This window comes from Canis lupus, chromosome 6, assembly GCF_003254725.2.
Source record: "Canis lupus dingo isolate Sandy chromosome 6, ASM325472v2, whole genome shotgun sequence".
Lineage (NCBI taxonomy): Eukaryota > Metazoa > Chordata > Mammalia > Carnivora > Canidae > Canis > Canis lupus.
In genome coordinates this window covers 41942761-41970585 of record NC_064248.1, presented here as the reverse complement: position 1 = coordinate 41970585, position 27825 = coordinate 41942761, and the positions used below count along the sequence as shown (strand labels likewise).

At 52.5% G+C, this 27825-nt stretch overlaps 2 long non-coding RNA genes across 6 annotated transcripts in view; one reads left to right on the top strand and one right to left on the bottom strand.

The window, feature by feature from the left end:
- Nucleotides 1–212: 212 nt before the first annotated feature.
- Nucleotides 213–11591, bottom strand: LOC112640698 (uncharacterized). 5 transcript variants are annotated; one of them, XR_007411337.1, is made up of 6 exons: nt 11472–11591; nt 10757–10844; nt 10073–10169; nt 8661–8810; nt 2737–2841; nt 1893–2577 (listed from the first exon to the last, which is right to left on the bottom strand). It is a non-coding gene; the product is annotated as an uncharacterized LOC112640698 (long non-coding RNA). The 5 variants fall into 5 exon arrangements; XR_007411338.1 differs by lacking the exon at nt 10757–10844 and having other exon boundaries at nt 11472–11563; XR_007411340.1 differs by lacking the exons at nt 8661–8810; nt 10073–10169; nt 10757–10844; nt 11472–11591 and adding exons at nt 213–321; nt 3354–8423 and having other exon boundaries at nt 2432–2577.
- LOC112640697 (uncharacterized) overlaps nt 11415–27825 on the top strand; it is a 32919-nt gene continuing 16508 nt past the window's right edge. Inside the window, exons 1-2 of the long non-coding RNA XR_003124153.3 lie at nt 11415–14601; nt 18999–19143. This is a non-coding gene — a long non-coding RNA (uncharacterized LOC112640697). The remainder of the gene's footprint in view (nt 14602–18998; nt 19144–27825) is intronic.

Genomic DNA, 27825 nt, shown 5'->3' with positions numbered 1-27825 from the left:
ATAGATGCTCAGGGCTCTAAGAGCAAGAGTTCTTGGAGAATAAGATAGAAACCTCTATGCCCCAGTCTTAGAAGTCACATTGGAGTTGAAGACTGCCCAGGTTCATTCAAGTGGAGGGGTCATAGATGCCTCCACCTTAAGATGCTTGCCATCCACAGGAAGAGGGCTGAAGAATTGGTATCATATTTGAAAGCCATTATAGGGACATATGCCTGCTTTGCTTACGTTTCCCTGCTGAGGCTGTAGTTTTATGGCTCCAGGTAAATTCACAAAGCTGGGGACACTGTTCCTAGTTAGGCAGCCACAAGCCTGGCATCAACTCTGTTATAATGGAAGAGGGAGAATGGGTTTGAGTGAATTTTTTGCAGTCTGCCGCAGCTACTCCTCTGGCCACCAGATACCCAGTGTACCCCCTCTTCCTACGTGTGCAATATATTTCTCCTCAGGGGGAGAAAACAAAATTCCATTGGTTGGCTATTTGTTGAATGACTGATTGGATGTTTGTGGAGCATCTGTGTTCAGCCCATACACTATAAAGATAGCGTGGGCAGAGATAGTGTTCCATTTCTTAACCTAGAGCCTCGAGGTGGGCTAGTTCTAAGTGGGGAGGCAAAATCAGGTAGCAGTAGTCTGTAAGGAGTGGAGAGAAATCTGCTTTTCTCTTTATCTTGGTATTTAGTTCCATCTATTTACAGAGTAGGAAAAACAATAATTGTTAATTGAAAAGAATGTCTATCTCACTGTTCATCTAAAATTAATTCCAGATGGATCAAAGATTCAAAAATGTAAGAATAAACCCATAAAATGCTAGGGGAAAGACAATAGCAGACAGTTCACAGAAGAAGATAAATAAAAGACTGACAGTGGTATGGAAAGACACGGTCTTGATGATGTGGAGAGACAGGACTCTCATACATTATTGATTGGTGTTTAAATGAATCATTTTTATTGGGGGGGATTGGTAATATCTTTTAAGATGTCAAATGCTCAGTATCCTTTTATCCAGAAACTGTACCTCTAGGTATTTACAGATATACAATATTCCCACAAGTAAGTAAAACTATATGTCAAGGATGTTCAGTGCAGGCTTGTTTAGAAGAGCTAAATGCTGGAAACCACCTAAATGCCCCTCCATGGGAAACTACTAAATAAAGTAGAATCCCACGCAGCTGTTAGAAAGAATATGGTGGATTTATCAGTATTCACACGGAAGAGGGTCCAAGGAGCTACAGTAACCAGAAACAAAAGGCAAATTGGAGAACACAGTACATAGTTTTCTCTGTCAAGAAAGAAAACAAGCAAATATAATTCGCCATGTGTTTTAAAATACCTGGAAAGAGTCATAGAAAGTTTTAACAATGAGCACTTCAGGGGGAGTGAGTTTAAGGTTGTGGGGAGTAGGATTCTTGCTTTTTGCTTTATGTCCTTCTCTACTGTATGGATTGTTTTCATTATAAAACATGTATCCCATGTATCACTTTTTAAAAAGATTTATTTATTTATTTATCTATTTATGTATTTATTTATGAGAGAGAGTGAGGGAGGGAGAAAGAGAACACGAGCAGGGGGAGGAGCAGAGGGAGAAGCAGACTCCCTGTGGAGCAGGGAGCCCGGTGCAGGGCTGATCCTGGGCCTCCAGGATCATGACCCGAGCCGAAGGCAGATGCTTAACCGACTGAGCCACCCAGGTGTCCTACATGTATCACTTTAGTAAGAGAATCAAATTCAGAGTGATGATTATTCCTAAGGAAGAAGGGAAGGGAATGGAAGAGAGGCCACAGGCCCTTTAACTGTATGCATAACACTAGGTTTCTTAAAGAAATTGAAATGGTTAAGAAATGGTAAATTTTGTTAGTTACATCTTACCACCACCACCACCACCACCACCACCACCACCACCACCACCACCATCAGCACAATGAAACCAAATTGGCAATATGTTAAGAATTCACAAAGCTGGTAGGTGGATAGCAGGGTGTTCATTATATGATTTCCTATGTGTTTCTAAATTTTTTGGAACGTTTCACAACTTAAAAAAAAGTTTTTAAAAAAGTATACATTCAACACAACAATATGAAATAAATGGAAAAGAAGCCAGGAACATGAAGAGAAAGGAAAATAGGGCAGTGAATAAAATTTACAGCCCAGGCTTTCTACAAGCGACTTGGTAAATTCCATCACAGTCTCATAGGAAGGAGATACGGAAACGTAATGTTTCCCATTTGGACTCTCGGGTGCTCCCGAGTTGTAAGAAACAGCAGGGAAGGCGTGACTTAGGGAAGGGAGAGTGCCCATCAGGCTCTGAAGCTGGAGTTCCACGCTGGAGCCCGGCTGGGTGGGCAATCAGGAGGTTCCCGCCGGTCTGGGTGCCAGCAGGCGAGTCCCCAGCAGTGCAGGGGTTTGGGGGTGCTGGTGGTGGTCTGGGGCTCACCCTCAGTGCAGCCAGGGCCTCCCAGGGCAGAGGAGCTGGAGGAGGACATGCGTGGGTGCCAGGAAGCACTGTGCTCTTCTCAGGCCTCCAAGTGACCCCTTTGCCTCTGCTTGCTCCTGTCATGCACCAAGTCATCATCTGTCAACCTGGGGAACAGAAGGGGCAGGCCTGCCTCCTTTCACCTGGGGACTGCTTTTGAGGGAGACTGAGCAACACCTCCTGCTCCTCCTGGGATGGACCTCCCTAGGCCTTCCTGCCCTCCCCTTGGGTCCCTTGCCACCCGGTGGGGCCTTAATCTGCTGTACCTGCAGTTCTTCGATCCACTTTGGTTTCCTTTCATCTGAAAAAACCTGACCGCAGTGGTATTGCAGATCTGATGCTGTTGCTTTCAAAACCCTCTTCCTGTGAACCTGAGATGTGGGTGATAAAGCATTAAAAGGCAGAGGCCTGTGGCTCTCACCAAGGGCCTTTGTTCTGGGCATTGATGTCATGTCACCGGTAGGCTGAGGTGGGCCCCAGAATCTGTCCCCAAGGCTCGGAGGCCTGTCCCAGGCAGGGCTACCCTGTTTGCTGCTGGGGTCTCACCTAAGTGACATATGTGTGGGGGCGCATGGGAGGATTTCTACCCTGGGGAGGTGGCCTAGGGCTGCCAAGTGTCTTTGCAGCAGGGCCCGGGATTCTAGGCAGTGCTGGGGCCTTAGGGCCGCTTTCACTGCTCCACCCACCTCAGACACCCAGGTGCAGACCCTGGGCTGCAGGCAGGCCCTGTGCTGCTTCTCTCTGGAGGGGCTAACATGCAGGGCACTACCCTCCTGGTGGTGCCTGTGTGTGTGTGTACATGTGTGCATGTGTGTGTGTATGTGCACCCCTCAGGCCCCTGCAGGGAGACAGAGAGCTTCTGGGTTCCAACCCTGGCACGTACTGGACCTGCTGAGCAAGCTTCTCATCCAGTGTATTGTTTGATGTCTGGGGTTTCTGGACTGGTGTCTGTCTGGCTTCTCAGTGGCCCCGATTTTGTGTTCTTGTTGCTGAACTCTTAGGAACCAAGGCCAGCAGCCAGCCAATGGGTGCAGGGCTCCAAGCTGGAATTCTTGAACACATCTTCACATTTCAAACTCAGAACTGAATATAAGCATGCTCAGCATCCCCTTTTTATGGAGGGGGAAACTGAGGCCCAAGAAGTTCAAAGAGCTTGTACAGAGTTCCCGGCTGGTAAAGGATGGGGTTGGGATTGAGTTTCTTCTCACTTCCAGTCTGTTCCCCAACTTCTCTTCCCTGCTCTGTGCACTGAGGTGGGCCTGTGGGGATTGCATGGGGCTGGGGGTGGGTGGGGGACAGGGGTAGGTGCCCTCACTCTGCACCCTGATCAGGGAGGAGCACTGACAGCATGTGGGAGGCAGAGAGGAACAAGAGTGCACAGTGATTAGTCCCCCTACCCCCCCAAACCTGCCTTGGGGTGGCCGTGATCTGGCTGAGTTGTGGCCACGGCTCCCATCAGGGGTCCGCTCTTCCCAGAGGGGTTCTAGTCACCCCCTCCACCTCTCACCCCATCCGGCACAGCAGTGCACAGTGCACAGACTGCTGCTATTGGTCCAGCTTCTGGCCCTTGAAAATAGTCCCTTTATTGCATGCCCCTCGGATGGCCCGATCTCAGTGTGCCATCTGCGTCCTGCTGGGACCTTGCCTGAGCCACATCATGCTGCCCACTCACTGGCAGGACCCTGGGTCTGCTGAACCATCGCACACTGCAGCTGGGCTCATGCAGGGCCCGCTTTCTCATTCTTGTGCTTTCCTCTGGCTCTGCTCCTACCCTCACTGCTCCTCATCTGCCTGCTTTGCTTCCCACTCCCACCTGCAGTTCTTCCCCTGCCAGATGTCCAGGCATGATTAGGGGATAAGAGTCACGGCTAAGCCACCCCTACCTCTGCCCATCCACCCGTGATGCATTCAGGAAGCACGCTCCAGAATCACGAGCGTCACGGGCCAGTCATAAAGCCCTGGGTCCTTGGGACAAGATGTCTTGGAAGCCAATGCACAGAAACAGGATGATTTCACATTGCTGGGAGAGCCTTCTTCCCTGGGGACCCATGACCAGGAAAGCTTACCCAGTCACCCGCCCACTCACTTGCTCTCCATGCAGAAGGGTTGACTCCCCACCAGGCCTACCCCCAAGGGACCTACATGCTACTTCCTCAAGGACACTGTCCCTGGCCTTGAACTGAGGCTGGCTGCCCTACTACGTGCTCCCAGTTCATCCCATTCCTCCTTGTTCTGAAACCCTCATCACACTGATAGCACTTGTCATCCTTTATGTCCCTCATTGTAGCTTCTGCTCCCCAAAAGCAGATCCTCTATCTGTGCTGCTCCCTGCTATATCACCCACGCCTGGCACAGTGCTGGGCACATGGTGGGAGTACAACAAATTGTTGAATTGAAATGAAAAAATGGTCACTGAATCAAAGCCGTGTAGATTACTCCTCTCCTATCTAGGCAGCCATGCAGAGAACAACGGCCAGCACTGCAGGCGGAGTCCTGGAGAGAATGTCAGCCTGCAGTCTGCAGGCTGGGGCTGGTCCCTGCTGTGGCTTATAGTTATCATATGGCTGATCAGCCTCTGAGCTTTAGATCCTCATCTGTAAGATGGAGATAATACTTATATTCACTTTTGCTCACTTCATCATAAATTATCATAAACTTAGCAACTTAGAACAATGCATACTGGTAATCCACAGTGTCAGTGGGTCAGGAGTCTGAGGGCAGCCTAATGGGGTCCTCTGCGAGGCCAAAGTGTCAAGGTTGTTAGCCAGGGCTGGGTTCTCATCTGGACCCTCTGGTGGGGATGCATCTGCTGGCGGGTTCACACAGGCTGCTGATACAAGTCATCTCCTTGTGGTGGTGGGTCTGAAATCTTTTTGTTGGCGGCAGGCTGGAGGCTGCCCTTGCTCCTAGAGGCTACCCACAGCTCCTGGCCAGGAGCCCTCTCCAGAGGCTCTCTCAGAACTTGGCAGCTTTCTTCTTTAATATCAGCAAGAGAGGAAGTCTGTACCAATCTGCAAGAACAACCGAGTCTTTTCTAATGTAAGGTAATCATGGGAGGGATATCCCACTGCCTCTGCCAGTATTGCTTGGATGTTGGCATATTGGTTATTATCTTGGTTAGAAACAAGTCACAGATCCTGCCCACACTCAAGTGGAGGAGATTACACAAAGGCATGAACACGAGGATATAGGGATCATACCGGTCACTTTAGACTTTGTCTCCTATAATACTATTCCCTCTCTCAAAGAATTCTTGAGAGAATGAAGGAAAATAATATACGAGAGCACTTCACACAGTGTCTGGCACTTGGTAAGAACTGAGAACATGTCACAACAGGTGGCTGGCAGCAGCTGTCTTTTCTTTGGCCCACTTTGAAATAGGACGTGTTGGCCCAGGGTTGGTCCACAGGTCCCACCATTCCTTACTGCCTTCCACCAGCTTGCTTCAGCCACTGACGCTGTCTAGATCTTGAAGGCAGTTGAATTTGTCACATAGTATTAACTAATGTGATCAAATAGGTATTCTTGGCAATTGTGGTTAAAAATTCTTGGCAGATAGGGCCTGTGTCTTACTAATTTTTCTAGCCTCTGGTGGGCCTAGGATATTGACTTTCGCTTGGAAACTCCACTTATGTTGAGCCACAGCACCAAGCAGAATGATCTGAGTCAGAGCTATAGCCCTAGGGAACATGTGGTGGTTGGTGGGGAAGGAGAAAGCAGGTGCAGGTTGGATGGACAAGTCAGGGAGGAGCAGGACCAATGTCATGTTCGGCCTAGGGAAGCCCTGTAGCCCTTGTCACCATGTCTGCCCACCTCACTCCACTCCCAGATTTCTTCCCTTCCTACTGTTCAGTCCCCTGCCTTCACCCCCAGGTTTCAGCAGGGTCTCCATGGGACCTGGGTATGGTGGGCCCTGCCTGTGCTGATGAGGGAAGAAAAGACAGATTCCTTCGTAAACAGACCGTCTGAGCTGGGGAAAGGTCTTGGCCCCTGGGAAGGAGTTGACAACTGTCTTCAGGTTCCTGGATGAGGAGTCATGTTTGTTGAACACAGACTCATGCCTCTGACTCTACACTTCACATTTTTCCTCTGTTGTCTCAGTCTTCAAGGAGGATGAACCAAAGCTCAGAGAGGGAAAGTGGCTTTCCCTGGTCACACAGCTACTGGAACCTAAGTGTCCTGAACTGCTGGTCCAAAGTCTTCTCTCTACAACTCCCCTCGCACCCGGGTCTGTGGGCTCACTGGTGCTGGGGGTGGGGAGCACACTTTTCCTGCCCCTAATCCAGGCCTCCATGCAGGATGCTCTGATGCCCCAGCTCCTCATTTCTTCTTTCCCTCTGCCCCCGCTTCCAGCACTTTCTCCCCTGTGGGTGCTCCTTCAGTGGAGTATGTATCACATCACTCATCCTCAGCCTGGCCCATACTAGCAGTGGTGAATGATCTGGCCCCTAAGCACAGAGATTCCCTCCACAGCAGCCACAGAGGCTGTATGAGGCGTGCACATCTGGGCCGCTATTGCCTGAGTCTAATCTGCAGAAGAGAAACCAGAGTGATCACGTCTTTCATTTCTGGACAAAGCCACAGCCCTGGGAGCTGGAGTCACTTCAGAGAGGCAGAGAACACGCCTCAGCTGTGGGAGGGGTAGTGGTGAGGAGGGTCCTACCTTGGTGGGGTCACCTGTCCTGGGGTAGGTGGGTCCCTTTAAGGCAAGTCAGACAAGAAGATCACCCACCCTCTGCAGGTAGCGGAGTGGAGGCAGTCATCCAGGAGCCGGGAATCTAACAGATGCTTAAAGTCGGAAACATGTGAAACATGCAGGATGCCTTTGTTACTCACTGCGCTTTCCCTGAAAGGGTCAGTGGTAAACCCTTTAAAAGGCATGTGCTTGTCTTCAGGGTGGGAAGAGAAGGGGAGCTGGGCGCCTGTGTTCCCTCTGCACCAGGATTAGGTATGGGGAGGGTGAGAGCAGATGGCCAGGGCCGACAGAAGCTGGCTGTGTCCCTGGAGGGGTGGGAGGCAGCCTGGCCCCCAGCCAGGCCTGGGCTGAGACTCTGTCAGCGTCGGGAGCCAGCTGCTACGAGGGCTCTGATGGGCTGGCATCGCCCTGAAGCCCAGCCTGACTTCCAAGAAACCACTCTCAAAGCGGTCAGTGACCCGGGGGAAGAGGCTTCTGCGGCCTAGTTCCACTTCCTTTCATAAGTGGGAGTCCGTTCGGGCTCCTCAGGGGCTGAAGCTAGAAAAGGGGAAAGTGCACAATGGATAGACACTCACGTCTCTCTCTTACGTGCCGCGGACCTGGGGCTGCAGACCCCTGACCTCCTTGGGCCCGTGGCACAGAACACACACGCGGTCCTGAGGAATCACACGAAGCCCATCCCCGGCCTTGCATACCGTGACAGTCAGCAGTACGCAGCCATGCGGAATCACATGTAACCACAGGCCAGCATGCATCCATAGGCCACGACATACAGCCACACGGGCTCCCACACACGGCACACAGTGAGCCTTATCCACACACGTGCACGCTCACCCATTCATCTGCATTAATCGCACCGGGCCAAACACAGTTACACCCGGGGATTCTAAAACCCATGCAGTCACACACAGACTCACACCACTCTACACAACTACCGTACATTCGACCCTGGGCCTCGGCACGTGAAAACCCAGGCCATCGGCGATTGCGAGACACGTCTGATGGCAGGCCGTGTGGAAGGCCAACCGCAGGGCGAGCTGTGGAGGCTGCTTCAACCCAAGCAGCGGGGGAGGGGGCGGGTAAAGCATGTTCTGGGAAACGGGATTAATGAAGGCCTGGCTGTGACTCAGGCAGGGACAGAGGAGCCACTTGGGCCCTCAGACCGTCCGCTTCCTGGTCATCATCCCGGCTGAGCGGCGGAGACTCAGAAGCATTCCTGGGTCCTGATGCGGCTGCCCCCTCCTCTCACCGGGCACGGGGGCCCAGTGAGTCAGCAGGACGGGCTCTGGGAATGCGGGTGGGTGACCCTCGGGCCTGTAAGCTGCTGGGGAGGAGCAGCTGCCCCTGGAGCTCTGGCGCCCAGCAGGGAGGCCCGCAGGGAGGCCCGCAGACCGGGCCTGGGTGCAGATGGCCGTTTCTCAGCCGACCCTGTGCGCAGGGAAGCGGAGGTGAGGGCCCAGGTGCTTCTGCAGGCCGCACCTGGGCTGCCCTTACCTGCTGAGGTCCCGGGAGGCTTGGCCCTAGGCTGGCACCACGCCCGGCTCTCCACCGTCGCCGATCCGCGGGGCATTCTCGGGGCACCCATTGCACCCAGATGCATGATCTGTGCCGTCCCAAGGTCACATAGAAGATGATTCCAGAGCCCTGCGGACACACGGGAACAGATGTACCGTGCTACTGTGGAAACTACTGAGGCTAACTGCTGGGGAGCATTCGGACTCCAGCCTCTGCTGGGGCACAGGGGGGCAGCCAAGATGCCTGCTGCCGGTGGTGCCAGTCCCTGGGGGGGGGGGTCTGACCTCTGACCTCTCCTGAATGGGCAGCAGCACAGTCAGGGAAAGCGCAGGTGGGCATGACTCTTAGTAATGAGCCATTTTGCTTTTTCCAATAGAGTCAGGGAATTACTTTTTCAGATCTCAAGAAGAAAATTTTGAATGCCATGTCTGAAGGAAATCTTTTTTTTTTTTTAATTTTATTTATTTATTCATGAGAGACACAGAAAGAGGCAGAGACTCAGGCAGAGGGAGAAGCAGGCTCCCTGCAGGAAGTCTGACATAGGACTCAATCCCAGGACCCCAGGATCACACCCTGAGCCAAAGGCAGATGCTCAACCACTGAGCCACCCAGGCGCCCCTGAAAGGAATCTTCCTAAAATGACCTCCTGCAGCTTGGCAGATTCCTCACAAGTGCTCTTCTTGCTGCCTCAGGGTTATTATTTTTTTTAATGCTTTTTTTTAATGCCTTTTTTTTTTTTTTAAGAGAGAGAGAGAGAGAGAAAGCACAACTTGAGGTGGGGGCAGAGGGAGAGAGAGAATCCCAAGCAGGCTCCACACCCAGCGTTGCCTCAGAGTTATTATTACAAACTTCCATTATTGCTATACCAGAAATGATGGTCCTTTCTTGAGCTCAGAGTAGGTGGTCAGTAAATACTTGTGAAGGAACACACACCGAGGAGCCCAGACTTCTGGACTGAAAGACTGCAAAGCAGGTGGTGAGAGTACAGAATGCTCCCTGGTATGGGGTCTGGGGTGCAGTGGTCTTTCTCTTACTCTCTAAACTCTTCTCAAGAGAAGCATCCTTCCCTTCCCTTCCTTTCCCTTCTCTTCCCTTCCCTTTCCTTCCTTTGGAAGGAGAATCAGGTTTCTTAATTTGTTCATTTCTTGCATTTGAAGGATTACTCAAGGACGTCCTTTGTCATCGTCCTTAATCACCACACAACTGCAACTGGCCACATTGTGGGGTTTTCTCTTTGTCAGTTTTACAGAGGCCCACTCATTCCCCTAGTTTCTTGTCATCAATCTTAATTAGGTTGATTTGGTGTTCAGCACAAAGAGCGTCCACCAACTGGACATACAGGCTTATCTCAGTTGGACCCTCCTTCTTTCTTCTTTGCTGCAGAGGCTCACCTGCTTCCCCTCCTCTGGGCACCGCACACCATCTTCCCAATGTTGTCTGAAGACTGTCCCGGTCTTGCTTCTTCTCTCTTTCTGGAGTGACCCTGAACTTGAAGACAAACACCAACCACTTTCCTGCTAACCTATCTAATCACCCCATGGAAACAGATGTTAGCAAAAATCAAACCACAGGACAGTGAAAGAGGGTCTAGAATCTCACCAAGTTCTTAACATCTAAATTGGCTATCTCTTTGTAAAAACGAAATTCACCCCTGCCTCACATGTATAATATAATAAATTCCAGATAAATAAAATACATAAATAGAAAAAGAAACCACAGAGGTCATGAAAGAAAACATGGGTGACCATTGTTTTGTTATTTTAAAGTGACTAAGACCTTTCTAAGCAGAAAACCGAAAAAGCCTGATACATTTAATGACATAAAATTTGTCAAGTTCTCTCAACAAAAGCTGTATACACAAAGTCAAAACACAAAGGACAAGCTGCAGAAAATATTTCCAGCAGTAAAACAAAGAGTTTGTATCCCTAATCTACAAAGAGCTTGCACAAGTCAGTAACAGAAAGATAAATAACTCAATAGAGAGAGAGGAAAAAAAAGCAAAGACCACAAGCGGGTAATCCACAGCAGAGGAATTATGATTAATTAATAAGTGGGTGAAAAGATGTTCACCCTACCTTAGGGTTTTCAAAATCAAATTAAGTCTATCAGTATGACTTGATGGGATGAGCACTGGGTGTTATACTATATGCTGGCAAACTGAACCTAAATAAAAACAAACACAAAATCTATCAGGATGGCAAAGCATTAGAGAGATAGATATTTAGTGCTGAGAAGATGTGGGTTAATGGACCTTTTCACAGATCATATTGTTGGAAGGAGAAATTGGTGGGGAAAGAAAACACAAAAACTTTTTTTGGAGGGCAATTGAGCAATATCTATTTCAGTCTGAATTTGCAAGACCTTTAACCCAGCAGTTCCACTCCCAGGAACTTATTCTAGAATAGCGGTATACATTCACATCAGGACATTCATGGTGCGTCTTAAGGGAGTATCCTCCTCCTACACTCGAGTGTTCAGTGTTCGGCTCTACCCGCTTGGACTCTACAGGCCTCAGGGGTGTGGGGGTTTGCACAGCCCGGAAACTCGCTTGTTTTTCTCTAAGCAGGGCTGCTCGGCCCATCCACCTTTAGGGGATCTCATGAACCCCTCTGTCACCTCCTGACCTTTCCACTCCTCCCTATTTCCCATTTTCCAACCTCCTAATTTTTAAAAAAGATTGTATTTATTCATGAGAGACACAGAGGGAGAGGCAGAGACACAGGCAGAGGGAGAAGCAGGGTCCCTATGGGGAGCCCGATGCAGGGAGTCCTGGGAACCCGGGATCCTGACCTGAGCGGAAGGCAGGCGTTCAACCACTGAGCTCCCCAGGTGCCCCCCAACCTCCTAATTTTTATTAGAAAATCCCTCTAAGGACTTCCGGTGCCACGCGCATCCCTAACCCCAGAGCTGGAGCACGCGCCCTGGACTGTAAGCCCGCCCACCTGCTCAACAGCGATTGGTCAGTGGTGGCACGTGCCTCACGCTGGTCCAATCAGGAAGTGTCTCGCGCGGGGGTGGGGGCAGGGGCAGAGGCTGAGGTCGGCGGGCGCAGCAGCCGGGTGACTGGGCCCTGGAAGTGCCCTGGCTCATTTACCACAGGGAGGGAAGTGAGTCTGTGGGCGAAGCTAGGCCGCAGGGCCAAACTGAGCCAAGAAAATCACAGAAAAATGAAACCAAGAGCCTGATGACATTGCGAACCTCCGGATGAAACCGCACCTGAATTCCGCGCTGCCGCCGGCGGCCTTCCCGACTCGGGCGGCCTTCCCCAGGCGGGCGGGGCGGCCTTCCCGAGGCGGGCGGCTTCCCCAGGCAGGCGGCCTTCCCGACGCGGGCGGCCTTACTGAGGCGGGCGGCCCGTCCTCTCGCCTGCGTCGGCCCGGGCGGAGGTGCCGGGCGCCCTCGCGGAAGCCCCTCCACACGCACGGAGCCCCCTTCCCCGACAGGCCTGTTCCCCGACCCTGTGAGGCTCCGCCGTGGAAAACAGAGGCCTATTAATTCTTCCTGGGAGCTTGGGAACCCTGACGTCCTTCACCGGAGGCTGGCCGGCCGGCCTTGCGGGGAGGCTGGAGTCGTGTGGAGAAAGACAAACGCCTCCCCATCTTTGGAGCCTCTCACAGCAACGGGAGCCAACCGCGTACCAGTGATTCCGAACTCACCGCGTGGGTCCAGCTGAAAATCTAGGAACAATCCGATGCCCTCTGGTCCGCCTCGGCCTTCGGGAAGGTGGGGGAACCGCTACCCGAACCGCCCTGGAAGGCAACCACAGTATGTTATTTATGGAAAAAGCCAGGTTGATGAACAATATATATAGTATAAATTCATTTCCATTCGTTAAAGCTATATGTATATCTGGTACTATCTGAATAGGAAAAGGTCTAGAAGGAAGATCTCTTAATACAACAATTTCTTTTACATTATCTCTGAGGGCTAGGATTCTGAAGGATTGGTATTTTCTATTTTTTCTCCATTCATTATTGAAATTTTATGGTGTTATTTTAAAATATATACTCTTTAACTTCTGACAGTCCTGGGCCCTGGAGTGTAGCTCCCTATGTCCTTTTGTGGCGGTAACTGGAGGTCTGAAGGGAGCTGTCATTGCTTCAGTAAGCAGTCCCACATCCTTGCAGCCAGAAGCCCCAGGCCTGGCCTATTTGCAGGTCTTACAGGTCTCGTCCCAGATGGGCAGGGCCTCAGGGTCAGAGCCATGTGGGCAGTTGTCCCTACCCAGGTGTGTGGTCCCAGGTAGAAGGTGATGGTGCAGGATGCCAGGAGGCTTAGTGGTGACCTGCTGTCTGGTTCTGTTGGGGGAAGTCATGGTTTGGATGGCATTGGCTGAATAAGGATCACCAAAAGAGATCAGATTCTAATTCCTTGGAATCTATAAATGTTACTGTATATGGAAAACAGGTCTTAGCAGATATAAGACTAAGTCAAGAATCTTGAGATAGGAAGATGCTTTTGGATTATCCAGGTGGGCCCTCTGTGCAATCACAAGTGCCCTCATAAGAGAGAGGAAGAGGTGTCAAGAGACTTGACACAGAAAAGAAGGCAGTGTGACCAGAGAAGCAGAGAGTAGAGTGACAAGGCCACAAGCCAAGGAATGCCAGCAGCCAGCGGCAGCCACAAAGGAACGGATCGTCCCCTGAAGCTTCTGGAGACAGCACAGCCCTCCTGACGACACCTTGATTTGAGCCCAGTCATACTGATTTTGGACTTCTGGCCTCCAGTACTGTGAAAGAATACATTTCTGTTAAGCCAGCAGTTTCACAATAATTTGTTACATCAGCCGTAGTAAACTAATATGGTTTTAGAAAGCAAAGCATGCGAGCTGTGTAAAATGCTCTTTCCTGATTTGCCTTCCCCAGGACACACTGCTCAGGCCAAGAAGAAAGAGAGGCTGCTTCTCAGGCACCCCAGAGAGGGCTTCCAAGACATCTAATGAGCTCCTGCACTTGTGAGCAGGGTGGCAGGGGGCCGGGGAGCCCACCCCTGGCTCTGTACCGCCCTCAGCTCCCATGAGAGAGCAGAGGGGTTGCCTGGCAACCAACCCCAGAGGCATGGCAGGCTCCCCACTGTGCCCTGGTTTCTCCTCAGGGTGGGCACACGCGGGCTGTTAGAGTACAGGCACTATTAAAAAAATAACGCCCGGCCAACCCTCTGCTCGAAATAACTTCCATGTTCTAAAAATGGAATTGTGCCGGTCATCACATTTCTCACTCTTAGAGTAGTAACATTTCTCACCTCCTCGTGCTCTGTAGGTGTGTGACTGGCCAGAAAGGGAACTACCATTAATGGCAGTTTCCACCTGACGTAATCCCCTTGGTGAGCCGAGCTTGCACGGAAGGCGGAAGGTGACAGTCCCTTGCATAACAGGCCGCCTCCTCGCCTCCTACGGAACCTCCCCTAGGGCTTGGGCTTTTGCGTGCTCTGATATCCATAGTGTCTCTTGGCTCAGAAAATAATAAGAACAATAATAGTACAGCTGACCCTCGAACAACAAATTTGAACTGCATGGGTCCACCTACATGCGGATTTTTGGGAAAAAATGCAGCACAGAATCATAAACGTATTTTTTCCCTTGTGATTTTTCCTAAGAACGTTTTCTTTTTGCTAGCTTACTTTGTTTTATTCTGAGGATGCGGTATAGAATACACAAAGCATACAAAATGTGTTAGTCGACTGTGTTATCAGTAAGGCTTCTGGTCAATAGGAAGCTGTTTGTAGTTAAGTTTTTGGGGGAGTCAGAAGTTGTACATGGATTTTTTACTGCACTGGAGGTCAGCACCCCTGGCCCCACATTGTTCAAGTGTCAACTGTAATATTAAACCACTTATGTAGTTCTCACGATGTGTCAGGCACTGTCCTGAACACCCTACTTGAATTAACTCATATACTTCCAAGGACTTATCCTATGGGGCAGGTACTGTATTATTCTCATTTTGTAGATGAGAGGTTTAAAGCTTGCCCAAAGTCACACAGCTAATGGGTGGCAGAGCTGGGGTTTGAACCCCTGTGGAAGGGCTGCAGGGTGTAAGGGCTCTTACCTCCCACAGTGTGTGTTAGCTGGCTGGAGTGGGGTGGCTCCAGGGAGCGGGCTGGTGGCTGAGATCTTTCCTCCGTGCAAAGCGAGCTGTCTTGGGCAGGGACCGAGGCTGGTACTGGGGCCTCCCCAGCAGGGGAGCCATGGGCTCTCTCCAGGTTGGGGCTGCGGTGGCCTAGAGAGGCTTTCCCCCCAGCCAACGCTCCCCTCCTGCCGTCCACCTTGTCTTCCTGCTGCAGCCTTTGCAAAGGTGTGATGGTGAGCAGGGTGGGGAGTGATCCTGTCCCTTCTGGGCACAGGCCTCTGGTGGGTGCCCAGGAGAAGCCAGTGTAAGGTCTCTAGGTCAGGGCATGGGGCAAACCTGGCTTCCTCCTGCTCATGCTTACCTGACAGGTGGGTGGGTAAAAACACTGGGTGCTTTGAGATGGCTGTGGGTACTGAGACCAGAAGGGGAGCCAAGCAGCTTCCTCCTTCTCCCTTTGCTGAGGAGGGGGGCAGGAGGCCCCCTCCCCCTTGCCCTGGGGTGCAGAGGACTGGCACTCACTCTGGCTGCATCTGTGCTGGGCTGGCCTGGCTAGTTGAGACGAGCATAGCCTAGAACTTGGAGTGAAGAGACCTGGCCTCCTCCTCGCTCTCCCAGGTAGTCCTCTCTCTGGATCCCAGACTTCCCCTCTGTAAGCCAAGGGATCAGATGCGTTTGGTATGTGAAAGCCCTTTGTAAACGCCTAACTGCTTTACAAATCCAGGCTTCCTCAGAGGCAGGCACCAAGGCCTAAGCAGCCAAATCCAACCCTCACGGTCTGCACCTCCTGCCCACCCATACCCTCTGGCTGAGATTTTGTTCCTTTGGGGTTGGAAAAATATTCATCCCAGGCTTGTTGGACTTACAGAGACACTGCCTTGCCCAGCAAGGGCAGAGCCCCTCCCCTGTGGGGCCCATGGGAGACAGGTGGGGCTCTTGGCATTGGTGCCAGGATCCTTCGGAGGCGGAAGGAAACCCATGTTTTTGCCCAGCAACACTAGCACATTGAACAAACATTGCAAGTACTTTGGGCAGGAGAGGAGGGGCTCCCGGTCTAACGTAGCAGCACCCACCCCTTTCTGCTCGTCTGTCCACAGGGCTGCTTAATGCTTCTGTAACCTGCCTGGCTAAGGAACTGGCCTCCAGGGAAGCCTGAGCAGAGGGTTTGGATGTCCCGGGGGCAGGGGGTAGGGTGGGAAGGCAGGATTGCTGCTGTTCTCACCCCCCTACCCCACCCAGGACTTGGCAGGGCATGAGTGGGTATGTTATGAGGGGGAGTCCTGAATTGATCTGGACCCCACAACTGTCCCTCACCTCCACCCACTCCTCAGACAGGAGCTCAAGTCCAGCCTCTGCTGAGTCTGCTGCCTCCTTTCCCCTGTCTCAGGGGCCCTGATCCCCTCTTTCTGCAGAGAGAGTCAGGGCAGAGGGAGGCAGTGTTTCTGCTGGGTCTGTGGAGGAGGCCGAGGGCTGGGTGTACCCTGGCTGGCAGCCCAGGAAGCCTGAGCATGTAATTAAAAGATTGTATCTTCTCGGGTCTGCCTTTTGGGACAAGAGCTCCCAGTGTTGTCTTCGCTTTATGACCTCTGTTTGGGCACTTAGTCCCCTGCTGCCTGGCTCTGTTCTGTCCTCTTAGGCAGGGCTGGCAGCTCAGTTCAACTGGTTCTGAGCACAGGGAGGATAGACTCCCCTTCTCTCCTTGTAGCAGGGTGAGAGATCGGCCTCCCTACTGCTGGTAAAGCACCGTAGCATCCATCCTCGAGGGAGATATCCTCATTTTACAGAGTCCACCCAGCTAGTAAGTGCAGAGCTGAGCCTCTGATACAGCTTTGCTGAGGGTGGCACCTGCAGGGAGGACCATGGGTGGTGGAGATGTGGTGGATATACGGGAGAAGAGCTCCCTAACCCCAGCACTAGACCATGGCTTTTAGGAACTCAGATGGTCATCAAACACTTTGGCCTTCGCAAGACCATGAGACATCAAGGCATCGTGGCCTTGGCAGCCCCAGCTTCACCAGCCAGAAGTAGGTTAAGGCAGGCAAGTGTGCCCAGCAGGGGAAGGAACGAGCCTTTGGGGATGCCAAGGGAAGGGAGACACAGCAAGATAGGGGAAAGGTCAAGAGCTAGGAGCCCGAGTGCCTGGGCGATGCGGAGAGTGTTCAAGGGATGTGCGGTGGGCTGGCTGTGTGGCCTTATAGTCTTGTCTTCAATGCTGCTGGTCGGGGGGTGGAGGGGTATGTGATTCCTGGCCCTGGGGGCCTGAGCACAGAGTCCGTGTGTGTCCATGGGGACACCTCCTACTGATGAACTCACTGATTCTGCCACAGACCTATGAGGTGTGGGGGCCCATCCATCCTTTTCGTACAGCCAAATGGCTGCAGCCCAAAGGGGAAGGGGCTGCCCACAGTCTCCCAGGCAAGGGGGCAGCTGTCCCAGGTCTGGTGCGGCCGCCATTCACTAGCTCTGTGCTGAGCACTATATAGGGACGGTTGTTAGCCCATTCTACAGACGAGGAGAGCGGGACTCAGGGAGGTCTCACCCAGGGCCAGTAGCAGCATTTGAATCAGGTGAGTTTACTCCAGGGTCTTCATTCTTAGCATAACTGGTGCCCCCCCAACCCCTCATCCCACCAGACATTTTTGTGTGGTTTTTCTCCTTCTTGGCCTTGGGGTCATCAGACTACTTTTCTCATCCCCAGGGCCCCCAGGGGGTCATAAGCCTCAGACCGTGGGGAACCGGCTCTAAAAGAGGGGTGGGGGGCAATGGGGGAGAGGGTTGGAAAAGTCTTGGGGGTGGGTACAGAGGAGGTCTCCCTTGGAGACTAGGCGCCTCCAGGTTGTTGCCTGTTTGGTGACCCCAGCCAGGGTAGGGTTGGGTGAGGAGGCAGGGATGTCAGGGCTGGAGGTAATGAGGATGGCCCCCGGACACCATCCAGAGGCTTCCTGTTCTTCTCTTCGAGGGTTAAATCTGTAGGGCATCCAGGTCAGGTGTCCACTCAGCCAGCAGGCCTCATGACCTCCCTCAGCCTTGTCTCTGTTGCCTCACTACCAGCGTGGTGGTGGGCCGCGGTGGGCAGTGGTGGGCTGCTGGGATCCTGCAGTCTGTATGCAAGGCCTGCCGAGCTCCTGAGACTGTTGGGACAGGGATCTTGCCGGCACCTATGAGCGGTGTAGGAATTTTTAAAAATTATTTATTTAGATAAAAGATTTTATTTATTCATGCAAGAGAGAGGCAGAGACACAGGCAAAGGGAGAAGCAAGCTCCCTGCGGGGAGTGGATGTGGGACTCGATCTCAGAACCCCGGGATCACAGCAGGGAGGGCAGATGCTTGACCATGGGGCCACCCAGGCGTCCTGGGGTGGTAGGAACTATCACACCTTTCTGGGAGGTCAGGAAAGGCCTAGAGGGCAGGTCCCTTAAGGATGAAAAAGCCAGACCAGGCATGAAAGGCAAGGCATCCCGGGGGTGGGAATCGCAGGGACAAAGGCAGGGTGGCAGAGCAGAGCCTTTCAGGGAATCAGGAGTCCTCCGGGTAGATGGCGTGAGGAAGAATGAGAGGGAGGCGCACCTGGGCCACGTGCCCGTGGGGGCCTGAATGCCCGGCTGCAGGGCAAGGCCTTCCGGCCAGGGACCGCCCAGCCGCCGAAGCCTTGAAGCCGGCTTGTGAGGTGGTCGTGCTCGCTTTTGGAAAAGCCCCCTTTGGCTGCAGGAGTGGCTTGGGGACAGTGGTCGGGAGGTGCCAGGCAGAGGGCGACACCACACTCTTCATGGAGGAGTCTATGATGAGCGGCCTGAACAACTGGTTCAGTGGTGCGACGGTCCTGGCCTGGGCTGACAGGTCATCCTCCCCTTAGCTGGAGTGGGGCCGGCTTGGCCGGAGAGGGGAGCGGGCTCGAAGAGAACCAGATGCAGCTGGAGTGAGTGGGGTTGAGGAGGCTGTGGTTTTGCAGATGAGTCAGTTGGCTGTGCCCTGTGCCAGGGCTGGCAGCCTCTGGGATTCAGGCAGGGATTCAAGGAAGGGCTGGGTGCGAGGGAGGGGTGAGGGGCTGCCCCAGGGAGGCTGTGGCTTGAGAGGTACCAGGCCAGCCTGGCCTCCCACCTCTGTTTACACCCAGGAGGCACTCCTGAGCTGCTTTCGGCAGGAGGCTGGGCAGCCCCGGTTAACACCTGCAGTGCCAACCCTGTCACGCCCAGCCCCTCCCCCAGGTCCTGGCATTGGGACGCAGGGCAAGCCTTCATTTCCTTTCTCTCTCAGGTAAACCTACCCTTGGCTCCAGCTCTCCTAGCCTGGGAATCCCGGGGCACTCTTGGTCCTGATGCCAGGCCCAGGGGCCAGCGTCCTCCTCCAGACTTGCTTTTCCAAGAGGCCCCACCTCTGCCAGCTGGCTCGTCCGAGACAGGTAAGTAACCCACCAAGATCAGCGGGCTTCCCAAGAAGGTAGCTAAAGGCTGGGTTCCATCAGGGGAATGGATTCTAATGGTAGCAAGCATCCTGACAGGCTGAGGGCGGGGAGCATGAGGGTGCTGTCATGGGGTTAGGGGCTGTCGGAAGCTATCCAGACCACAGCTCTGACACCCAGCAGTCTGGACAGCTAGCTGGGATGGCCTTCCCTCGGGGCTTCCTGGAACTATGTTTCGAGGGTCCCACATGGAAATGGGCTGGCTCTACAGGAAACGGGGCTAGATTGTTGGCCCTTGGCTCAAGGGAGGGAGGGCAGGAGGACTGCTGGTGCCATTGTCCTCACCAAGCTCGAGGCCCCAAAGGTCAGAGTGAGTCATTGATCTACGCTTGGCTGCTCCCTTGGCTCCCTTGGAGGGGAGGGAGGTCTGAGGGAGAACCCAGGGGGCTTCTCTGGGACCAGGGACCAGGGATAGCAGTGAAGGCAGAGGTGGCTCTAGGGAGACTCCATGGACAGTGGGGGAAAAAAAGACAGAGGCAGGAAAGATGACTCCATGAGCTGTCCCTTTCTTGAGTAAAGCAATGAAGAGTGGGTGGAGCTGAGGGGTTGTTGAGTAATGTCCTCACGGGGGAGGCTGAAAGGAGAAGGGCATGTGACCCTCGGGTGGCTCAAGGGCCAGTGAAGTCATTCTTTCTCCTGGCCTCAGCTTCTCCAGCTTCTCAAGATGACAGCCCTCCTGATGTAAGCTCTTTCTTAATGACACAAGACCAGTCTCTGGCTGGCCTTCCTTCCTTCCTCATTTCCTTCCTTCCTTCCTCCCTTCCAACCACAAACAGCCACCCAGGACAAAGAGGAATAGTGCTCTTTGTCTGATGGGCAGAGTGGTTAATTGCTATTGAGTGAGTCCATATCTAAGCATGTGGAGGTCCGGGGGCAGAGAGATGGGGGTGCCCAGAGAGAGGGGTTGGCTGTGCTGGGTCATACAGGGAGCCTTCACAGAGAGGGTGGCATTTCTTAAAGGAAGAGTAGTGATTGACAGGAAGGGGACCTCCGGACAAAGTGTAGGTGGCACCCTGGGGCCAGGATGACGGGCAGAGGCACAGGGGTGTGGAGATCACGAGGACTGGATGAGCAGGGGGGGTTGCTGTAGATGGGGCAGCGATCACCAAGCCACCCTCTGGACTTGATGTTGGGTGAAGAGTGAAAGAACCTTGACGTTGGTCCAGCAGAAAGACCGCGGGACCTGAAATCAGACCGACTGGGTTCAAGGGCAGGTTCTGACACCTAGCAGCTGCCAAGCCACTTAACACCCTCAGTTTCCTCCTCTGTGCATTGAGATCACTGTGATGCTGGGGTTTCTGTAAGGATCAGACGTGACAGTGCTGCACAGGCTGCAAATAACTCTGCAAATGCGAGGTGTCCTTGGGATAGCACCTCACCAGCAGCCCCACTTCTGTGTTGACCTTTGCGGGTGCCATTTCCTAGGGAATGGCCACAGAAGGCTGCTCTTACCAGGCAGGTTAGCATTCCTGCAGGCGGTGAGCTTTCTGACCTTTACTGCCCGCTCTGTGGAGTTGCTCGGTTTGGGATCCACGGCTGCCCACCCCACGTCTTGGGGGCCTGCTCAAGTGATCCTGGAGGTACTGAGACCAAAGCCTGAATCTGGAATTGCACAATGCTCTAGAGCTAATTCTAGGCACTGAGACAGTGAGGCAGGAGAGGGTAGGGCCAGTACACCCAGCACACCCTGACCAGTGGGACTGGACCCTGTTGCCACAGGACAAAATAGGACAATGGGGCAGCGGGCGGGTGAGGCCAGAAGTGGGTGGACACATGAGGATGTGGGTGAAGGACAGGGTGAAAAACAGATGAACGGGGCAGGTGGAGCCTTCACTCCCCGCACGGCCCCACATTCCCTACGCCGGCCCCACACCCCGGTCTCAGCATCTCAGCTTTGGGCCTGCCTAGGAGGTAAGGCTGGAGGCGGGGAGGAAAAGGATTTTTTAGCTCTTAGTGCCTGTGATGCCTCTCCCTAGCCCTGCTTTCCCCATGCTCTACTATGGCAGCAGGTTCAGGTCCCCCCGGCCCCTGGGTCACCCTAGCTTAGCCTGGACAATGTCCTGAGTGGTCTGTGACTCAGCAGTTTTTGCCAGAGGGCGGGGCCTCCGTGGGCTGCTGAGCTCAAGTCCCCACAGGGCTGAGGTATCTCAAGCCCAGGTGGTCCTTGGCACCTGCCCTGGCTCCTGTACCCCCCTAAGCCCCTCATCTGCTCATGGACTCTGAAGGTCCCTCTGTCAGCAACACTGTGGTGCCAGGACAGGGCTGTGCCCAGTGACTCAGCCTGGCCCTCTTCTTTGTACTGAGTAGGTGCCATAAATATTTGTTGAATGGAGTTCTTGCCTCTGGTTGGGATTTTCCACTGCAGCCAAGTAGCTGCTCCCGGCCCTGCCCCAGGCCTAGCCCGTCTCCACGGCTGCCTCTCACACACTGTCCCTTCTCTTCCCTGTCACATCCTGCTCTTCCTCTGACACCCCTTCAAACTGCTCCTCCAAACCTCCATCTCCTGGAAGTCTTCTGCTTCCCCAGGGGTCCAGCAGCCTCCCCCTGGGACCCCATCTGCCCAAGAGCCCTGGCAGCTGTGCCCAACATGTCCCTAGTGCTCATTTCTGCCTTCTGGTCACCATTGTCTTCCTTCCTCTGTGGGTGTCTCGGTGGCATGGCTGAGAAAAACAGGCCCAGGAGCAGAATCCATGGTGAAGTCCTGTCTGTGGGGACCCGTTGGTGGGCCTCCTGGCAGCAGGGCAGAGGGCCAGGGCCAGGCTAGACTACATGAGACCAAGACTTCAGAGTGGGGAGAAAAAGGATCTCTCCTAGGCCAGATGGCCACGTATGCTGGTTGCTCAGGGCAGGTCTGGCTCTGGCCTGATGACTGAATAGCAGTGTAAGCTGTATGGCCACTCTGGAGGGGCTGCCATGGGTGCCCAGGGCATGGGGAACCGAGCTCATGGCCTGCCTCCAGGGCCCAACAGGGCGACTCACTCAGGTTGGCAGCTTTCCCCTCTTGAAGAGGGTCCTGAGCATCAGTCCCCTGACTGAGCCTGGGTTTTAAGATGGAGGCAGATTCATGAGGTACGCGGTAACAGGACAGCCCATGCTTGAACTGCAGCGAGAATGGCAAGGGGATGTGTGACAAGCGTGTGAGTAGCAAAGAATGTCAGGTGAAACCGGGAGAGAGCTTTGCAAGCCGTAAAGTTCCTGGATATTCATGATAACAGCTAACCTTTATAGGGGACTTACCACATTACCAAGCAAGCCAATGACGGGAATCATATTATTGCCCCCCATAGATGAAGAAGCTGGGGTGTGGAGGGATTAAGTAACCGATGGTCACACTGCTAGGAAGCCAAACTCTAGAGCCACTGTCTTTCTTTTTTTTTTTTTTTTTTTTTTTAAGATTTTATTATTAGAGAGAGAGAGAGAGAGAGAGAATGAGCAAAAAGGAGAGAGGAAGGAGCGGGACTCCCTACTGAGCAGGGAGCCCTATGCGGGACTCGATCCCAGGACCCCGGGACCATGACCTGAGCTGAGGGCAGACACTCAACCATTGAGCCACCCAGGTTCCCCAGAGCCGTTATCTTAAACACTACATGGCCATGCCTCATATCTGAAGCTTCAGTGCAGCTGAATTTTGTGAAGATGAAAATAAGGCCATGTGTGTAAGTTTATAAACAGTAACAAATGTAAAGTATTTTGGAACTAACTTGTGACAACCCATGGGGTTCTAGGATTTTATCCACAGTCATGCCATCTTCACACCACAGCTGAATTATTATACCAGTATCCCAGCCAGGGCTCTACTTTTAGCCACTCTCATCTCACATCCATCCTTCTCGGAACTGCTCAAATATTCTTTTTTAAAAATTTTTCATTTCTTTTTTTTTTAAAACGCAGCTTTCTTTCTTTTTCTTTTTTGTATATTTTTTTTATTGGAGCTCAATTTGCTAACATATAGCATAACACCCAGGGCTCATCCTGTCCCCCTCAGTGCCTGTCACCCAGTCACCCCCACCCCCCACCCACCTCCCCTTCCACCACCCCTTGTTCGTTTCCCAGAGTTAGGAGTCTCTCATGTTCTGTCTTCCTCTCTGATATTTCCCACTCAGTTCCTCTCCTTCCCCTATGATCCCTTTCACTATTTTTTATATTCCCTGTATGAGTGAAACCATATAATAATTGTCCTTCTCCGATTGACTTACTTCACTCAGCATAATACCCTCCAGTGCTGCTCAAATATTCATCGTGGTTTTTACCACTCTCAAGAAGGGCTGACATGATAGCCAGTGAGATAAGGCCGGAAATAGAAATGGGAAGTGGAATAATGGAAAAAAGAACTGGGCAGTTTTTCTTTAGTCACCAATGATAGGAGAAAACGTGGGAGAACTCACTGAAGGGCAAATATTTTACGTGACTAAAAAAAAAATAGCAGCTGATGCCTATGTAGAACATTCGCTGTGCCAGGCCCTGTTCCCAGTGCCCTGCTCACATTGCCTGGGAGTGGACACTATTGTCCTCATTTTGGATGAGGAAACTAAGGCAGAGAAGTTTAGGGGCTTGCCCCAAACCTAGGCAGCTTGGCTCCTTTGTCTGCTTAGCTCTTCTGCTATTTTTTTTATAAATCTTTTTTTTTTTAAAGATTTTATTTATTTATTCATGAGAGACAGAGAGAGAGAGAGGCAGAGACACAGGCAGAGGGAGAAGCAGGCTCCATGCAGGGAGCCCGACGTGGGACTCAATCCGGGGTCTCCAGGATCAGGCCCTGGGCTGAAGGCGGCACTAAACGGCTGAGCCCCCCGGGCTGCCCAGCTCTTCTACTATTGACAGCTTTCCTAATGTGCCAGTAATTTCTTCCTGCAAAGTATGTTAGGAGGGCAACATACAATCATAATAGCCATCAGAGGCGTGACACTTCCCGCTTTGGTAGCACACTCTGGCCCCTGTATCCCCTAGCAACAGCACCTGCACATGCTCAGAGTCTCACACACAAAGTCATCATCAGCTTCTGGTCCCTATGCCACTAACAGCACGGTGCCCACCCCGTGCCTAGGGATCAAATGGAGAGGAATGTTGGCCTTGTCCTTTCCTCCGTGAGAACACATTTGTCCACAGCAGCCTAGTTTATAGAGGTTCACCTCTGCCTTCTACAGAGACAGCCAGAATCTTCTTAAAAGCGTTTCGGGAGAGGGCCTTTGGTAATTGATAGACCCATCTGAGGAGATCCTCCTCAACAGAAGGACAGAGTGCCCTGGATGAGTATTGCAGACCCCACTTTCTTATCAGAAAGTAACTCCTCGTAGCCATGCCAGGCCTGAGAGCAGAAGTGGTGGCCTCCCAGTGTCTGCAGGACCCAGGGGAGGCCTGGGTGGCACCATCTTGGTTTGCTAGTAGAGTCCATGGATTATGGCTTCCCTCAATCATATGGAAAGATTTCCAGGGCTGAGACTACTCCTTCCCCCAGTAATCATTTATGCGGCACCAAATAACAGTCTGAAAGGAACAGGGTGCTAATTTGTTGATTGACTGAGCTATGATGTGCTCTCCAGAAGCAGTTGAAGGAAACAACGTACGTCAAATATCTTTTATGCGTACCCAGTGTGTTAAGTACTTTCCCATGTCATCTTATTTATGCCCTGCAATAACCTCACAGAGTAAGTGTTGTTATAGTCACTAGAGATGTGAGTAAACCAAGGTTTCAAGAGGCTGAAGAACTTTCAGTAAATATTGTGGCTGGAGGTTGAACACAAGCCTAAGTCTTCCCACTGTGTTGCACTGCCTCCATAGGAAGACACTTCTCTGTCGTCTCGCTGAAGGGACCTGGAGCTGGATAGGGTATCTATCTGGTTAAGGCATCTCCCCAAGAATGACAGTAGGCAGCCACCGTGGAACACTCCCCGCTATGATGAGAAGATTGCAGGGCAGGTGGGGGGAGGGGCAGGGTTTCCAAGGACCGCTCGCCAACTCTGGACAACACCAGCAGCAATGGCAGGAGGGTCCCCGCCACCACATCAGACTGAGCTTGTGTCAAGCACTCCTCGGGTGGTGCGAGCCCAGCAAGGCCTATCCTGCACCTGCCAGCTCTAGTCTTTCTTTGGTGTTCTGAGCCCTCCGCACGATGGGACAGGCCCTGGGACGCCCTGCTGAATGCCCAGATGCTGGTGGAGTGACCAGGAAGGCGGGAGTTCGGCTTTGGTCCCTAAGGCCAGGCCTCCTCAGGGAGGACAGGGAGCTTGTGGAGACTGTCACTGCCCTGCCGCTCCCTTGTCCCTACCAGCCGCCCCACCCCCGGTGCTCATGCCCTTCCCTGCAGCTTTTTCAAGGGTGGAGGTTTGGCTGGAGCAGGAGTGGGGGAGGAAGGGGGTCAGGAGGTAGGGACCCATGAGGGGGAGGACCAGCACGCCCAGAGCCGCACTTTCTGAGCTCCCACCACGCACCAGGATGATGTCGAGCGCTTGGTGTCCGTCATTTCTCTGCCTCCTCATGTCCACCTAGGGCTGGGCACTCTGATGATCCACCCTGCACTGGCTCAGGAGCTGAGGCTTACGGAGACTCGAGTCCGGGTCGGTCTGCCTCTCCAGCCAGTGACCTCGCCGCGACATCAGAGAGAGGGCCCAGGGAGGAGACGGGGAGGGCTCCTCAGGCAGGGCAGGTTGGCCCAGAGGCCACTATAGTCCCGGGTTCCCCATTCCTGTGGCCCCCTATCCTGCCACCCCTGACTGTGCACTCCTCCGTTTGGCTGGCCTGCCTCATTTAGGGACCTTTCTGCCGTGCTCTTTGCTCCCAGGAAACCCTGCTCCCTGCCCGATGTTTCACACGGAGGCAAAATGATTCTGGGAAAAGCACCGCATGTAGAAGACCTGGCTCTGTCTTCTCTGTCTTGATGCTAAATACATAGCATCAAGGGGTCTCTGAACCCCTTACTACACAGAGAAAACTAACCTGGGAGGAAGAGCCTAGAATAGTGCCTGACGTATAGTAGGTGCTCATTAAAATGTTCATTTGTAAAAGCAGAGATTATAACCCCACTTTACAGTCACTGATAAGTCTGGATGAATATTCTGTATATAAAAGCTCAGGAAACGGTGAAATTAATTAATTGTAAGAGTATTAGTATGATCTCAGGAATGTGTGTGTTTTATGAGGGCAAAGCCTTGAGCCAAGGGATGAGGCCTTGACTGGCTGGGAAATTTTCCTGGGTACAGAAAGTCCCCACTGTTGCTCTTGGAACACACCTAAAATCCCGCAGTTTGTCTCTGACTGCCTCCTATGAAGCAGGCAGCTGTGCTGAGCTGGTAAAAGACTCTCACAAGGAACCCCAAGACTGGATACTTCAGGTCTTCAGAGAATTTACAAGGATCTTGTTTTCAGAGGGAATAACCCAGACCTGAGTGGCTGGGAGGCTATCCTCAGGGAGGGGGGACCACAGGGAGCTCCAGGTACTACCACCACAGTGCTCTCAACTGGCTCCCCGAGACCAGACAACAGCCAGACAGGCAGACAGACGTGCAATGGGAAGGGGCTGTGGTTGCATACTGCACCTGGAAGTCACAGCCCCTTGGATTCCCCTCAACCTGTCCGGCACTTGACTCCCAGCTGACCCACCTGCTAGCACTGAGAACCAGCTGCCTCCCTGCTGAAAGCACGCAAGTGTCACTCAAGGCTTGATGTTTTCACCCAACAGCTCCGAAGGGACAGAGCAGGGCTTTACAGCCAATTGTGTGAGCTCCAACACCCAAGTTCTGTCAAGTGATGTTGCTTGCGACTAGCATCATCTTTTACAAATTTTTTACTTTAAATTGTGGTTTAAAAAAAATGCATAGAGTGGGACACCTGGGTGGCTCAGTGGTTGAGCATCTGCCTTTGGCTCAGGTCGTGATCCCAGGTCCCGGGATTGAAGCCCACATCGGGCTCCCTGAAGGGAGCCTGCTTCTCCCTCTGTCTGTGTCTCTCATAAATAAATAAATAAAATCTTAAAAAAAATACATAGCATCAAATTTATCACCTTTGTCTTTAAGTGTACAGTCCAGCAGTATTAAGTCTTTTCACATTGTTGCGTATCAGATCTCTGGCACTTTTTCATCTTGCCAAACAGAGACTCTGTGCCCATTGCTTGACAGTGCCCTATGCCCCTTCCCCCAGCCTGCCCCCCTCCCACTTTGTCTCTATGGTTTTGACCACCCTAGTACTTTGTGTAAGTGGAACCATACATTATTTGTCCTTTTGTGACTAGCTTATTTCACTCAGCATGATGCCGCCAAGATGTTGCAGCATGTGACAGGATTTCCTTATTTTTTTAGGCGGCCTAACATTCCACTGCTTGCGTGTATCACCTTTTTAAAATCCACCTATCTTTCAGTGGACTGCTTAGTTATTGTGAATAATGCTGCAGGGAATATGGATAAGCAGTACCATCCGTTAAAGCAAGGACGTTTGCACGTATGTACCTGTGCATGAACACATGTACAAGCGAGTGCCAAGCACACACACTCCCACCAGGGGTAGACCTGGGCATGACCTGCCTTTGCTTATACTTCAGAACAAACCAACTCTTTGCAGCAATCACATTTTCATGAAATAACATCAGGTATTAAAAACTTTTGTTAAATTAATTGGGCATTAAAACACAAT